The following is a 16,215-nucleotide window of genomic DNA, read 5'->3' on the forward strand; positions in this document are numbered from 1 at the left end:
TCATGATGCTCACTGCCTCATAGAGAATGAGCGGTACGCTGTGCAATGTGATTAACAACCAGATCCATGGTGGGGGAGAGCCTACCATAGGACAAGGAATGATGCCTCACCAGTCACCCTTACTCATGAATGCACTCCTGCCACCATCTCGTGGACTGAACCGCCTATGCACCTCCTATCTGAAGGAATCCAGGGCTGGAGACATGGCTCAGCAGTTAAATGTGCTTCCTGCTTAAGCATGAGAGCCTCAGGTGGCTCAAGACTCCCAGAAGTCAAATCTCCAAACCTGACTAAATAGCTAGGTATGACCACACATGTCTGAAACCCCTACTGTGGAAAGCGGAGACCAGAGAATTGCTGGGGATTGGGAAATGCAAGCTCCAGAATCAGTAAGAGACCGTGTCACAATGAAAAACAAGCAGATGAGTGATGGAGGGGGACACCTGAAAGCTGCCTCTAGCTGTGAGAGGTAAGCCCATGGGGTGCTACAGGTGAGCACAACATGGAGGTGCCACATCAGTACATAAACCTGCATAGACCACATACAACAATACACCCACCCACCTACCCTCCCACCCACGCACACACACACCCACGCACACTCACACACACCTGGTTATGTTTTTCCAACACCATCTGTCATCTTCAGAGGCAGCCACGGATAGCGGGCCCCCTTGAAGTCCCCAGGCAAAGGCAAGGGGTCTGACGGCACACTGAGTCCACTGGGTAGTTTTCTAGAGAGACTAAGGAGGGGTGAACTGTGAGGAGTCCACAGCGAGCCCACAGTAGGTACTAAGGTGCAGGTTCAAAGTAGAGACCTGAGAGGCAGTAGCAGTAGGTAAACCACACAGAAGTGGAGATTATTCATGTAACTAAAGAAACCAGGCTGGCTATAAATATCAAGCTCCACAAATCAAAGAACCCGCACTTGCTCCAACTCTGAACTCACAACCACCTGCTGGATCACCCGGCTTCCGGGAGCCCTCCAGTGTAGCAAGAGGCTAGCTAGACACGACCCATGACTCACTCACAGTCCAGGGTCAGAATCCTTTGAAACGGGGTCCAGGAAATGATTTGGAAAGTGAATCAATGTTTATTGCTGCATTATTCACAACAGCAAGCAAGTGGAGCCAGCCTAAATGTTCATCCACAAATGAATGGATAATAAGATTATGGCACAAATGCGCAATGGAATTCTATTCTTCAGTAAAGAAAAAAAATCAAATGATGCAATTTGCAGGGAAGTGGATGGAGCTGCAAAGTATTGTATTAAGTGATGTATCTCAGACTCAGAAAGATAGAAATCACATGTTCTCTCTCATGTGCAGATCCTAGTTCATGTTTACATGTATGTACAAAGTGAGTGTGAGTGTGGATATAGGCTATGAATCTAGAAAGGAGATCACAAGAGGGGGGAAAGGGATGCTAAGGAAGGGGGAGGGTATTTGGGTACAGGTGCCATAAAAGGAGACTGGGGGAGGGGGTTATAAGGATATAAGTGCAAGTCAGGTTGTAGGGGGAGAATGAGGGAAGAGGATTAACAAAAACAAATTTTGGTTGAAGATGGTATAATGAAACACAAGACTTAGTATGCTGATTTTAAAAATGAAAAAATAATGGAATCTAGTTATTTCCAAATGCGGCTGTAAATTTAATATAAGCAGCACTGATTTCAGCAGTGCTATTGCCCAGTTGTCACCAACAACAGGAAGGCACAGACAGGTACTCCAAAATGACACACACCAGGCGAGTGGATTTAAGACAGAAATTACCAAATTCACCATCCCTATGGGGAGAGAAAATACTTTCTTTAAAGGTGGTAAACTTACTCATTTACCCAGATCTCCAGGTTTATGAAGGAAGCAGGAAAACACAAAGAGCATGCTGTGTCCCTCATGGAAAAGCAAACTCCTAGTGGGAGGGACTTCTGGAGGTACTGTTCATTTGTGATTCTTTCTTGGTATGAGCAGGTAGCAGAGCTGACCTGAATTCATAATATCTCTCTCTCTCTCTCTCTCTTTTTCTTTCTCTTCACAGTGAGCTCAAAAGTTAGGCTAACAAAGAAAATTATTGACATGTTCCTTGTAACATGGAACAAAGTGATTTGGCAGGCTATCTGTAGAATATGGGAAGACCCAAATCCTGGGCCCCTAATGTCATTTTATGCAACAACTCAAGACCAGACTCTGCTAAAAGCAATATGGAAACAATAAAGAAGTGTGGGATCAATTCCTCCAGAATGTGTTTCAACTTAAACATGTAGAGGTGAAACTGAAAAATAACTGAGATTTATTTGTAGAAAACATACTGTATTGGTGACCAATACAAAATAGTTATGTTTTCTTCTAAATATACAAATACATAGGGTTGGACACAGAAAATAATGAGTAATCTTGTCTGTGGGACTTAAATGACTTTAGCCTTATTTTCTAGCCAGGTTAAGCTCTTTGCCCTCTAAGGTTTTGTGTTTTTTGTTTGCAGATACAAGAATAGTCTTGGTCACATTCACCCACAACTCACTGTTCTTACATTCAGATTTTCTTCTTTGTTATTTCATTTGGTGTGAGCTGGCATGTAGGGATCTATCTTGCAAAAGAGTGATGGGAAATAGAGGAAAGAGGTAGGGGTAGAGTGGAAGAGTAATGTGTGTTCCCAGCATGATGGGAGGAAAAAGGGAAACCCCAGATGTCTTTGTAGAAGAAAGAACATGAAAACAAACTTATGGAGGAACACCACCATTACCACCAATGCCACCACCACCAGTACCACATTAATGGTAGCTGCCATGTTTTGGCATTAAGTAGCATGTACCAGTTTGGGATTGTGTGAGTGTATGTGTGTTTTTTTTATATTCACCACTCTTAAAGGTAGCTTCTATTAACCTTTTTTGGGAGATGAGAAAATTAAATTTCAAAAAAGTTAAAGACTTAACCAGGAACTTAGAGACAGGGATGGACTTGAAATCTACATTTCTGAGTCACTAAATTCCATGATCCTTCTATTTCTTGGCTCTAGAAGGCTGAAAGTAGAGGAAGGATTCTTTGAGTCATTGGAGCTGTTTATGTAATGTTCCTATTCTTCTTCATTCCAGGGTCCCAGGGTTGAATGTTCCTAGCTTTAGGGTATCCATGCAACTTCTTTTAGCCAGTGAAATGTAGGAAAAGCATGTATTGTGCAGGAAAACATAAGGACTATGGTTAGAGTTGCCACATCCCTTCTCTCGGAGCAGTGTAAATGCTGGATTTAGAAGTTTGAGTCCCTAAATTATCAGTGAGGCGAGTGCCTTCAACCCTGTGACTCCATTGGCACCAGCATCATCAGTGGATAAACTTCTTTAAGGCACTGAGGCTTCTGGTATTTTTTATTACTATAGAATCATCCACTGTGTACTGATTAACATAACATCTCATTCTACTGTGATGATGATTTTATGATAGGTCTCCAAGAACTTGATCCAAAGAAATAAAATTCTGAATCACAGTCATATATACTCTTGATGTAATAAATTTACTAGTAATAATTTATATATTAATTACTAGTGTTGTAATATAAATCTATTAGTAGATAGAGTAAAAAAAAAATCCCCATTGAACTTGAATATTATTAAGGTCCAAGGAAAATATTCACCAACTGTCCCTTCAACATGGATAAGTGACATGAGGAACATGGGGAATAGGTGAAGAGACAATAAAGATATGACTAACCCATAACCACTTAACATTAAAAAAAAAATCATTATACAAGGAAGAGTTAAGGTCATTGCCTTTAGTTAAGAAAATCTGTCCTTATGCTGAGAGCACAACACTAAAGTACGCTTAAAACACACCCACCATGGTTCAGGGAGTTTTGTGGAAGAGGGGGTGGAAAGAATGTAAGAGTCACAGAGTGGAAGGAAAAGTTCAGAGGCACTTCCCTCCCCCAGCCTTACAATGACTGACTGATGCGATCACATCTCATAACCCACAAACCTACAGGGAATACCAGCAACCCCAGGGAGGAAGGCCTTCAGCCGAATGGGGGTAGGGAGGAGGGAAATGATGGTACTAACATTTGATGTATCCATTCAGGTTTCTACTTAATAAAAAAATAAATAAAAATGAAAAGCTATATTCAGATGCATTAAGTCATTTAACCAAACAGTAATTGTTAATCATGTACTCCCTATAGGAAAGGATAGAATGTTATTGTTATGTGCAAAAGTCTATGCATATGTAAGTTTTATAGTAATTATCTTGACTAAGAAATATAAAGGAGTTCTATAAGATCTGTCCTATATTATGTGTCCTTTGTTATCTGTTCATGAGCTACTTGTACTGTTTTATTTCCCCCATTGCATCTGTGGTAATTTGGATGTAAAGAGTTCCCCATAGACTTATGTGTTTGTGATTAAACCTTATTCCCAATCCCCTAGCTCATGTTTGATCTCATAAATCACTCCCTTCTCTGTAATCTCAAGAACTTTCCATACTTGTCTATATTAGCATTTCTCACATTTCACTGTCTTAGTTCTATTTACATGTTTGTTTTGACATACTCTGAACTCCCAGAATAAAGGACTAATACTTCATTTATGTTTTGCTTGTTTGTTTGAGACAAGGTTTCACTCTAGCCCAGGCTGACCTGGATCTCATTCTGTAGTCCAGTCTGGCCTCCAACTCATGGTGATCCTCCTACTTCACCTTCCTGAGTGCTGTGACTAAAGGCACAAGCCGCCATGCCTGGCTTTCACTTTTATGTCTATATTCTAGCACAAAGAATGGCATAAACAATGAATGGATGTTTGTTGGATGAATGGGTGAAGAATAAAATGATAACAAAACAAGGCCTCTTGGAGAGACAGCCTTTTATGCATAGATTCTACTTTTTCTAGCATTTTTTTAGGATGTACATAAATACATCCTGCTTTTATCAGTATATTAACATTTGTTATATGAGTAAATGGTATTGAATAAAAACATAGAGATTGAAATGGCCAGTACTCAATAACAATACTTATGAACCTTTGGTAGATTTTATAAATATCCTAGTTGTGGCAAAAATTTAATAGCTTCAGGTTCCAGAGTAAGCTCCACCCATTCTTTTTTACCATTTCATTGTGGTTTCACAAAATTTTACTATGTCAGCCATTCAGGATTCTTAAGGAAGGGGTGGAAGAATGTGCTCCAGGTTTTGAAATACATTCTTGTGAAACAAAATTGAGGGTTATAAAATGTACTCTAGCTGTACGTGGTGGCGCAAACCTTTAATCCCAGCACTAAGGAGGCAGAGGTGGGAGGATTGCTGTGAGTTCGAGGCCACCCTAAGACTACATAGTGAATTCCAGGTCAGCCTGAGCTAGAGAGTGAGACCCTACCTTGAAAATCAAAACAACAACAACAACAAAAGTACTCCGAAAGAGATTATGGTAGTGAGTTGATGAAGTGCTGACTGGTAGGAGAGACAGAAAGTGTTCTTTAAAAAATTTACAACACTCTGAAAGTTAAATCCATAATATTTCCACCTTTGGAGAATTACAACCCATGATCCATGCCCATTTGTGGAGGTGATAAAGGGTCCAGGAAAACAGCACTTCGCCATCATTGCGGGGTAGTTCCTGATCACTCACTAGGCTGAGGAACATCATATGGCATGGTACTGTCGGTCACTCTCCTCTATGGCTAAACCAGGCCAAAACTTCAATAGAAAGATCAACCCAGAAAAAATGAGTGCATTTTTCATTTTGACTACAAAGTACCACTTCAGAGGTAATGTAATTCAAAAATGGTCATTTAGCTGCCCCAGTGACATTCTGATCACAAGTCCTAGTAAAAGGAACAACATACAACATATGCATTGCTTCCTACATGAAAAGCAGCTAAACTATAGAGCAAGGGAGGTGGCTTCGGAGGTTAAAGGTGCTTGTTTGCAAATCCTGGTAGCTCAGCTTCAATGCTCTAGCCATCCACATAAAGTTGGGCATTCATTTACAGGGGCAAGAAATTCTGGTGCCCCTCCCTGCTAACTGCATGTAAATAAACTTTTTTATTTTAAAGCTAACCCAAAAAGTGTTTACTGCCTTATTTGGTGTATATTTGGACACATATGTCTGATCATAACCAAGTAGCTGAGAACCAGGTGATGAGCACTGAGCATGGAGTGCGCCCTGGGTAGCACACTGTATAGATGGTCACCATGGTGATGAGAGCCTCAGCACTAGGCATTGCTGCTGTAGGCAACTGGGTGCAAAAGCTCAGCTTCTTGGGAAGAGTGACAGAAACAAAAGCAGATAAGTGCGAGAGACGTGAATATATTCTCTTTTCACCCACTGTCTAGCTAATTCAAACATTTATCACGTACTTCATTATTTTTTCTTTATGTTTCCTCCCAGTATTAACTTCTTCCATGAAAAACTCAACCACAAAAGCCAAAACCTGAAAGTAAAAACAGCAGAATAAAAGGTGGGTTGTTTTTTTTTTTTTACATAATATTAGAAAGTTAAAAGCCCATGAAAATCAGTAAGATAGGGTACCCAAATGTTAAATGTATTTTGAAAGTTACTATACATTTTATACTTTTACTTAATTTATTTATTTTATACTCTTTATATTATATAAAAAGCTATGCAGAAAACCCGGTTGGTGACATAAACACAATTTGGGAGCCCAAGACCCTTTTAAAAGATTTAAATCCAATTATATTTCATAGCTAAGCACTCAGTTTCTTTTGTTACCCAGAAGTTATTTATCAAATGAGTCAAATATATGGTAAGTAGGGTTCAATAGATAAGTTATAAATCAAAACTGTCAGGGATTTAAAAAAAAACTAAGAAGAGTGATGGATCTTAAGATAATCATTCCATTGAAGTAAGTCAACTTCATTGACAAGAGATCTTTTTGAAAGTCTAAGATCTCCATTACAATCAATATTCCACTCATTGCTGCCCAATTGTAAAAACAGTGACCTTGACTTAGCACTTATATCATGGAAGCCAATACCAGCAAGTTCCCAGGGATTGTGAGAAATGTCAGGTGACCAAAGCATCTGAGCAGTATGACAGAGAGTGTGACTGGAAGCTTGACTAGGGGTGGAGGTAAAGCCAGAGCGTGACTGGCAGTGTGATGGCGGATGTGACAGAGGGTATTAGTACATGTTTTCTTTTTAAAAATATTTTTATTGGGCTGGATAGAAGGCTTAGTGGGTAAAGCACTTGCCTGTGAAGCCTAAGGACCCAGGTTTGATTCCCCAAATACCCATGTAAGCCCAATGTACAAGGTGGCACATGTGTCTGAAGTCCATTTGCAGTGACTGGAGGCCCTGGTGTGCCCATTCTCTCCAATAAATAAATAAATAAATAAAATATTTTGAAAAATATTTTTTATTTAATTGCAATCAGAGAGAGAGAGAAGAGAAGAGAAGAGAAGAGAAGAGAAGAGAAGAGAAGAGAAGAGAAGAGAAGAGAAGAGAAGAGAAGAGAAGAGAATATGGATGTGCTAGGGACTCTAGCCTCTGCAAATGAACTCCAGATGCATGCCCCACTGTGAATCTGGCTTTATGTGGATACAGGGGAATCTAACCCAGGTTGTTAGGCTTTGCAGTCAAGCACCTTCATCACTGAGCCATCTTTCCAGCTCCAATATTTTCTTTTTTAAGCTGGGTTCCATTTACTTGGGTATGATCAAATTGGACACTTAAATCATAAATTAAATCCTTATAATTTGTGTACTTTTTATATGAATGTTAAGCATCAACAGATTTTTTATAAGTAAAAATGTAATATTTTAAAAATATGCATTATGTGCTAGGCACAGAGAAGACACTCTACCTACCTCTGTTGGCTCAATTGTTTAATGCTTTCCTTCTCAAAAGGTAAACGTTAGAAACTGTGTAAACAAAGATGTCTAAAAATTTATCTTATGGAAAACAAATTGACAATTTAAAAGGTTTACTCACAAAAATGTATTCTGTAGTGAAGCTAAACCTACCAAAATGTCCATGAGTCAGGAATTAGTTATGTGAATGATAGAAGCATCATACAATGGTGTACAGCTGACTGATGATAGATAGATAATAGGTGATAGATAGATACATAGATAGATAGATAGATAGATAGATAGATAGATGGTTGATGATTAATAGATAGTAGGTAGTAGATAGACTAATAGAAAGGAGGAATTAATGTATGGATGACTGATAGAGAGTACTCTGATGCTCTAACAGAAGATTAAACATTCTTGGGGCTAGAGAGATGGCTTAGCAGTTATGGCAGTTGCCTGTGAAGCCAACCCAGGTTCGATTCCCCAGGACTCATGTAAGCCAGATGTGCAGGGGCACATGAGTCTGGAGGTTTTTTGCAGTGGCTGGAGGCCCTGGCATGCCATTCTCTCTGTCTGTCTCTGTTCTTTCTCCCTCTCTTTGATTGCAAATAAATTAAAAGAAAGAAGATTAAACATTCTAACATGAAAGATGCTGGGCATGTCTGACTAAGTCAAGAAAATAAGAATTGCATTACTGTATAGTATAATTTTATTTTTTCTAAAACAACTAGTAAGCACACAATTTCAGAAGCAAAACCAAAACAAATGAGAAATTATATACCAAGATATTAACATGTGGTTTTTTTTGTTGGAGTGGAATAATAGATACGTTAGTATTCTATTTTCTGCATTTTTACTTGAATTTTGATATAAAACATATACTGTTTTATAATAAGAAAAAAGTGACAACAATATTTCCATTACAAAAGAGAAACCCAATGTAATGATAGCACACACAGTAAAAACAAAATTGATTTTTAGGCCTAGATTTTTCTTCTTCCTCCTCCTCCTCTTGTTCCAACATCTGTAACGCCACCTACTTGACAAGAGCCACCTCACTGGTTTGTATGTGCCAATTCTTTCAAAGTTTAAGGCTCTCTGGCTGAGACCAACCAGGTAGTCGTCCCAATGGGGCTTGATTGTGCTTTGAGCTAAATTCACATTTTACAGGAAGTTGTGACTGTTGCATGTAAGACACTAAAGACTACAGCCCTCTTCTACACTCGTGGTCACAGGGAAACTGAAAAGTGTGTAGGAACCAAAGCAGGCGATAGGCAGCAGCTGACAGATTACCAGGCACTTGCAGTGAGAGCCAGGCTACTGTGGTGAATTAATGAGGAAAGCTCTCGTGCTGGCTTCCCCTTGGGAGTGGTGCTCCCCAGTGAATAGAACTAGTGTTTTAACTGTGGGTAAAGGCATCTTCCTGTCTTTCCGAACTGGAGACCAGTTCCTGCAGACACCTCTCCTTTTGTCTCCCACCAGAAGTTTGATTCAGTCTGTTGCCTTCCCGAGTGACTATTACAGGCTGACACCTCTAGAACCTCTCACTACTGCCTTTAACCCTGTTAGTGCCCACAACCCACCCCATAACACATGTGGTAAATCTGGACTAACTACCTATCTTGAATGAAGTCACTAGGTGGGAATTTAAAAATTAGCAACTGAGGAGCTGTCAAGGACATACCCTATTCCTGGCATAGCAGTTGATAAGTGATGATGATTTTCTGGTTCTATATCCCTAAAGAGCTCTTGATGGAGTCATTTTGCGATGAGACAGATCATCTCAGAGCACCGTGTCTATCCCATAGGCCTATCTCAGACATTAGAATCAGGGGCGAGGAGACCACAGAGTTTGCCTCTGTAATCTGCACTCTTGTGTCAGAAAGGAATAGTGTATGCACAGATTAATTTCTTGAATCCAAATGCACATCAGGGACTCCTTCACTGAAGCCTGCCTTGAACCACTATGCACATGTTGGGTGGAAGGAATCTTGTCAACTCATGCACTTACAATTTGAGCATCTTTTTTGGTTGGATTCCCTGGTCTATTAATCAACTGTAAGACTTGGTTATATGTTCTTTCGTCTGTCATTATAAATCATAATAAAAGTCTACAAAAATTTGAACTATGACACTTTATATTACCAAAGTAATGTAATATGGTCCACATTTATCATTTCTCCTAGGAATCAAATATAAAAATTATTATATAAAGGAGAAATATTAAAATACAAGTCCAGGGAGAAGAGCAAGCCTATAAAAACTATTATCAAATGTTCTCAGACCTGATTGAGCTGGAGTATAGGCCAAATGAGAAAATTTTGCCTAGGATGGGTTCATCTTTCATTCTTAAAATGAATGAATGACTCCAGGTTTACTCAATGACTTGTGTGATTAATCATGCTTACAGCTCTTCTCATCTGCCTCATTAAGCAAGATAAAGAAGAAAGGAAAAGAAAATCCAGACGCCTCTAGAAAAACCCTCTGTAGATTACTGCCGCACGCAATGATACCATCACTTATCTCTTAACTCCGGATACACTTGTACACATCACAGACGTGTAGTAAAATTTGGAGAACTGAAGTGAACCAGGGCAAGGAGAGCAGAATCTATCTTAACTTTCATCAGGCTTTTTAAATGACAACCACATGTACACTGAGCTTTTCAAAACACTTTGTATTTTGAGGAAGAATAACAGTGATAAATAAGTAAGGTCCCTCCCCCTCCGTCTCAAATCACAAACAAGGAATATCCCACCAACTACCATGAATGCAGCATGGGCAGAGAACTTCTGCAGCTGGCAGACTTTTCACCACTGCCACCATTTCAACGTGACCAGGGCATGGCTCAAGAGAGGCAGCCTCAGTCACAGGTGCCCCCCCAAAGCCACTTGCATTACAAATCACCCAAACCGTGCTAACTGTAGAAGACTGTCTTGTGTGTGGTGGCTGGGAACAAGATGCACCTCTTAAAAAATTAAGTGCATTTACTTTCAAAAATATATTTGCAACCCGTAAAGGCTTGAACACAAACGAAAACACCTAGATTAGTTGTGCTAATTAAATATCTATTTGTTAAAGGAGGGGCTGCTGGGTGTTAAGACTCAAAAAGAGGCCAACCTTTTAAGAAAGGGTCTTAGTTTGTCATATCTACAGTTATGCATGTATAGGAGGCAAATGTAGGTGAAAAAGAGAACATAAGGAAGTGAGCTGGAAGAGGGGTGAAGGAAGGGCAAAATGACAGAGTTTGGGAATAGGAGGGGGTTGCAGAGCAACAAAAACAGATCTATTTTGAAAACGCCAGAATAATACCCAAATCTCTGTATCCGAACTAAAAGTGAAGGGAGAAGATGAAATGAAGGACGAAGGAGGAGGAAGAGGGGAAGGAGAAGAGAAGTAACCTTGCCTCTTCCCCTGGAATGTGGAAAGGTTCCAAAGGAGTGGTCCCTAGTTGGCCTCTGGACAGTACTGGCCGCCCATGTCCTGCCTGTCGTGGGAGCATGCATACCTCGACTCTCTGCCTTCTAGCAACCAAGATCTCCACAAAGAATCACCGCAGCCCTTATCAGAACACTGTCAGAAGGAAAACACACAGGCAGAGGAAATGAAGGACATTAAGAAATAGAACAGATCGGGTCTCTTGAATCTGCCACAAAAAAGCAAGCATGTCTGGACCAGACTTCTGGAGGCGCAAAGCGCGCAGGCACAGTCCACGGAGCTGGCCCTCAGCAGGACGTTTCTGCCCGCGGGTGGGTCAGCCTGCCCCACGGAGAAAAGGGTGCACTGCTCATTCCTCATAATAAGAACTCAAACGTTTGCCGTGATTGTGATTCATGCGTCCAAGCGATTGCCTGGGAAGCGCCGGGTTCTGGTGTCTAGGGACCTGGGAAAGGAAGGGTCGCTGGTTTTTTTTCTGGAACTCTGAAATCACCGCTGGGGAACGCAAGTATCAGCGCAGGGGAAAGAAAAAAAAAAAAAAAACTTCTCCGATTCGGAGCCACTCGAGACAGGTGGACTCACGCGAGCACTTTAGGAGCAAGGCCAGGGATAAATCACCTGGAATATTCAGAACACACACACACACACACACACACACACCACACACACACACACTCGCACTGCATCCACTTTTGCAAGGGCAGACCCTTCCAGGTTACCTGTGTCCTGGAACCAAACGAGTCCTCCCAGGGCCAAGGACATTGAGTGTCCAGTCCCTCTAGGCTCTGCTATACCCGGTGGACCAGAGAGCTGGGCTCCAGGACCTTAAGGATGCAACCAGCTATAAAAAGAATGATTTCTTTTTGGTGGGGGGTGAGTGGAGAGAGGGTGGTCTCCCACAGCAAGGAGCCCGGGAGAATCCAGATCCTGGATCCACATGCCAAGGGACTCAAGGGTCCCCCTAGGCGGGGCGTCCACTGACGGAGGGCAAGCCCACTCCCAGCTCTCCTGCACGAGGGTCCCCCACTCCCGTTCTCTGACCTGGCCGGGGAGGCGGGGTGCGGTGGAGGACGCTTACTGACCTGCGGGTGGGACTCGGGTGCTCTGGGTGGGGCGGCGCCCCAGTGCTCGGCTCTGCGATCCCCGGGAATGCCGGGGCTCAGGGGCGCGGTGCCCAGGCGGCAGCAGGAGTGGGCCGAGAGGACGGCTCGGTCCGGCCCGCGCCGCATCCCTCCGCCCCTCCGGGCGGGCCCAGCCAATGGCTGCGAGCGGGGACCCCTCCTCGTCCCCCCTCCCTCCCCAAAGCTGCTCACGCGCCCCGCCTGGACAGCACCCCGCTCTGCCCAGGGCGCAGCTGGCACTACAGTTGGAAAATCCCAAAGGACATCTGGAGAAGGCAGGTGTGGCACGGTGAACTTTCTCGTGTGGGCACGGGGTGGGGATGCGGGATTCTCTCCGCCCCGGAAACCATCCACTTCAGCCAACTTTCTCCTCTTCCATCCTCAGGGGTCCTGCGCAGACCTCAAACAGCTACCCACCGAGCCAAGCGTCATCTCTGCAGCCAGCTGTGACTGAGCTGCGTGGGGGACATCGTCTCAGGCTAGATGACAAGCTTCACTTCTCAGACCCTCGTCATTCCGCCTTTCTCCTTGCCAACCTGCCCTTTGCCAAACGTTCAAATGAATGAATGGGAGCGCAGTTCCTGTGACTGCCAGTCATAAAACCCATGAATAATTGTCAGAGAATCCTACAAGACTGGTGGGCTTCATTCGGTTACCAGCCAGCTCTGGTAACCTTTACGCCAACACTGTCATTTCTACATTGGGTTTTTTTTTTGCACAGCTTTGTGAGTAACGATATGTAAGAAATTATTGATACAGGTTGCACATTTGACAATGAAGTGTACGTTCTCTATGTCACCTCAAATCATGTCTCACACCTTACTTGGGAAACCTTGGGGAGTTAAAGAGGACAATTAAGACAGTCCTTAAACGTCTGTGTGTTTGAGTCCTAGCACTTCTGGCTGAACGCGTATATTATACCCACCAAACTGCCCTTGATGTTTAAGCCTATATATTAATGCTACTCTCGCTTTTGGCTAGAGAAGCTTATTTCTTCAGATGGTGGCAACCACTGGGGTGTCCAAAATCACCATACAGCTGAGGGTAAGAGGCCGTGGAGCGTTCAGCACTGAGACATCTCATCACACCCTCCAAGGCTCAGGCCTCACCGCTGAAGAGGTGGAAGAAAGAATGTAAGCGCCAAAGGAAGGTGAGGACTGCTTACAACGTGCTCCCTCCAGACACAAAATGCCATTGATATCCATGACCTCTCAGTGCCTGACACTACCTACACAAGACCTTCATAACAGGAGGAAAAATGATGACATCAAAATGGCAGAGAAGGGATTCAATGGGGGGACAGTAGGGGCTTGGGTGGGAATTATCATGGTTGACTGTCTATACTTACGGAAACAGTCGATAAAAAGAGTTTTATAAAGGGACCCCGGTGTCAGGCCCACAGTTTGGTTCATCCTCACTCCATGCTATTCTTGTGTGATTCTAATGCAGGGTATGCAGAGTATCCATCCATTGAGAATCCTTGCTGAGGTCTTGAGAGTTCTAAAGAGAGGAAGAGAACTGTTTCATCGTCTAGCAGACCTTTTATTCAGACTGGCATAAAGCTGACTTCTTCACTTTGGTAATGAAGTATAAGTTAGTTGTGTTTTTGTTTTTTTTTCCTTTGTCTCTCATTGGTGTCTATTCTGTAAGGCTTTGCTTGACAGCTCTTAAAATTTGGTGGTGTTTTAGTTTCCTGAGGCTTTGGTAACAAATGACCACTTCAGTTGTGTCTGGATGGGTTCTCTGGGACAATCCACTGCAATCCTTGTGTTCACTGGCGTATGGGGGAAGTTCATGGCCCTGGTCCCTTCCAGCCTGTCTTCATCTTCTTCCCTTTTCTTGTAAGGACAATTTCATTGGATTTAAGCTCCTCCCAGATCCAGTGTGATTGCAGTTGAGATTCTTAACTTTGTCCTCAAGCTTATCTTCAGACACACACTCATAGGTTCTAGATACATACTCCGTAGGGAGAGCTCATTCAGTCTGGTACAGTACCAACCCTCCGCTCTGGGGCCAGGGTGTTCTAACTTCCTAGGTTGACATCAGGTAGACTCCAGCGATGTTAGGCATTTGAGTAGTTATCAAGCTTAACCAGGCTACCTGGGGTAACTCAACAGGACAAAAAGAAAGCTGGTTACTCAAATATGGCCTATGTTAGTGTGTTTTGGGACTTTTGTTTAACTCTTGGCTATCCTTATTTCTTTGGGTTAAAATAGATTAATAACATCAACCTCTGTTGGTAATGATAACGAAACTCTGTTATTGAAGATGGGGTAGAAAGAATGTAAGAGCCAGAGGGTGAGGAGGAGTGCTTTGGAAGGATGTCTGCCTGACATGAAGTCACCATTGAATCTGTGACCTTACGGTGACTGTGTTATCTGCACAAGGCCTGCGCAACATCGGAGCCATCAGGGGTCTGTCATGGATGGTGGAGAAGAGCAACAAATAAACTAGACACCAAAGTAGAGGAGGGAAAGTTGGAAAGAAGGGGTTCAGTGGAAGGGACCAGGGGAGAGAGAAAATAAAGGTAACAGGAGGGGAGTAAGATCAAATTACATCATGTACATGCATGACAATTATCAATACAAAAGTAAAAAAATAGGGGAATGGGAGAAGGTTCGGCCGTTAAAGGGAGCTGCTCCATAAGCCTGCTGACCCATGCTTGATTCCCTCACACTCATGTAAAACAAGACACAAAGTGGTGCATGCATCTATAGTCACAGTGTGCCTAAAGCCAGGGAGGACAGAGCCAGGAGAATCCAGAAGTTCATGGGCCAGCTATACTAGGCTATCCAGGGCTAAAACAAGAGAGGCACTATTTCGAAAGAAAGTGGATACCCTAAGGTCGTCCTCTAAGCTCCACACGTGCACTGCCTCATGTGCATCCCCACATACATACAAGCACATACACAGCCACATGCACAGGTACAAATAACAATATTTTAAAATAAGAACAAAACAAAAAGTTTCTTATGGCTTCCACGCACAATGAAGAATCAGGTAATTAGCTTGAATTCTGTTCTCTTTATATTTTTGATTTTAGGTATAAGTGATTAGGAAACTAAAAAAATATTTTATTTGTTTATTTGAGAGAGGGGTAGGTATATATGTGTGTGTGTGTGTGTGTGTGTGTGTGTGGAGAGAGAGAGAGAGAGAATGGGTTGCTAGGGCCTCCTGCCACTGCAAATGAATTCCAGATGCATGTGCCACCTTGTGCATCTGGCTTATGTAGGTACTGGGGACTCGAACCTGGGTCCTTAGGCCTCTCAGGCAAGCACCTTAACTGCTAAACCATCTCTCCAGCCTGCTTAGGAAATTTTAATTGTCAAATTCACTACCATATCTTCTCTTCAAAGGCTAGTTTGGCACCACTTTAATAGGATTTTTCAGGTAGAATTTGGAGACATGACTGTTCGTGTAGTCTAGTGATTCAGGGAGAAATGGATTGTGGGAAAAGTGTAGAATTCACGATCATATGGAAAATCATTAAAGTCTGATGCTGCCATTTAATATATGTGTAAAGTAAGCCAATTACATAACCACATGGAGCCTCATTTTCCTTATCCATAAAGTGGAAATAGTACTGTCCATTTTATTGTCATTACCAGAATGGTAAACCCACAGACATACACATGTGCATGCGTGTATCATAGTCTTAGCAATGGTTCAGCCTGCGTGCATACTGAAAAATACTATCTCCTCCTTTCCTTCCCATCTGCCACCAAAGCAGCATTCAGAATTACCCTGACCATTCATCAGAAACTTTAAATGTTCTGTTGGTAATAGTCAGTGCTAATTCTTCCCTTTCCCTGATTGCTCCCTTGCTGCCCCCTTTTGGCGCCTTCTCCCCCATCGCTCTTCTC

General features: G+C 42.4%; 1 protein-coding gene across 1 annotated transcript in view; it reads right to left on the minus strand.

The window, feature by feature from the left end:
* Nucleotides 1-12,414, minus strand: part of Sertm1 (serine rich and transmembrane domain containing 1) — a 28,986-nt gene extending 16,572 nt beyond the window's left edge. Inside the window, exon 1 of the mRNA XM_045153865.1 lies at nucleotides 12,314-12,414. The gene's annotated coding sequence lies outside the window, so the exon portion shown is untranslated. The remainder of the gene's footprint in view (nucleotides 1-12,313) is intronic.
* Nucleotides 12,415-16,215: the final 3,801 nt, after the last annotated feature.

The sequence above is a fragment of the Jaculus jaculus genome, chromosome 7 (assembly GCF_020740685.1).
Source record: "Jaculus jaculus isolate mJacJac1 chromosome 7, mJacJac1.mat.Y.cur, whole genome shotgun sequence".
NCBI classification, from domain to species: Eukaryota; Metazoa; Chordata; class Mammalia; order Rodentia; family Dipodidae; genus Jaculus; species Jaculus jaculus.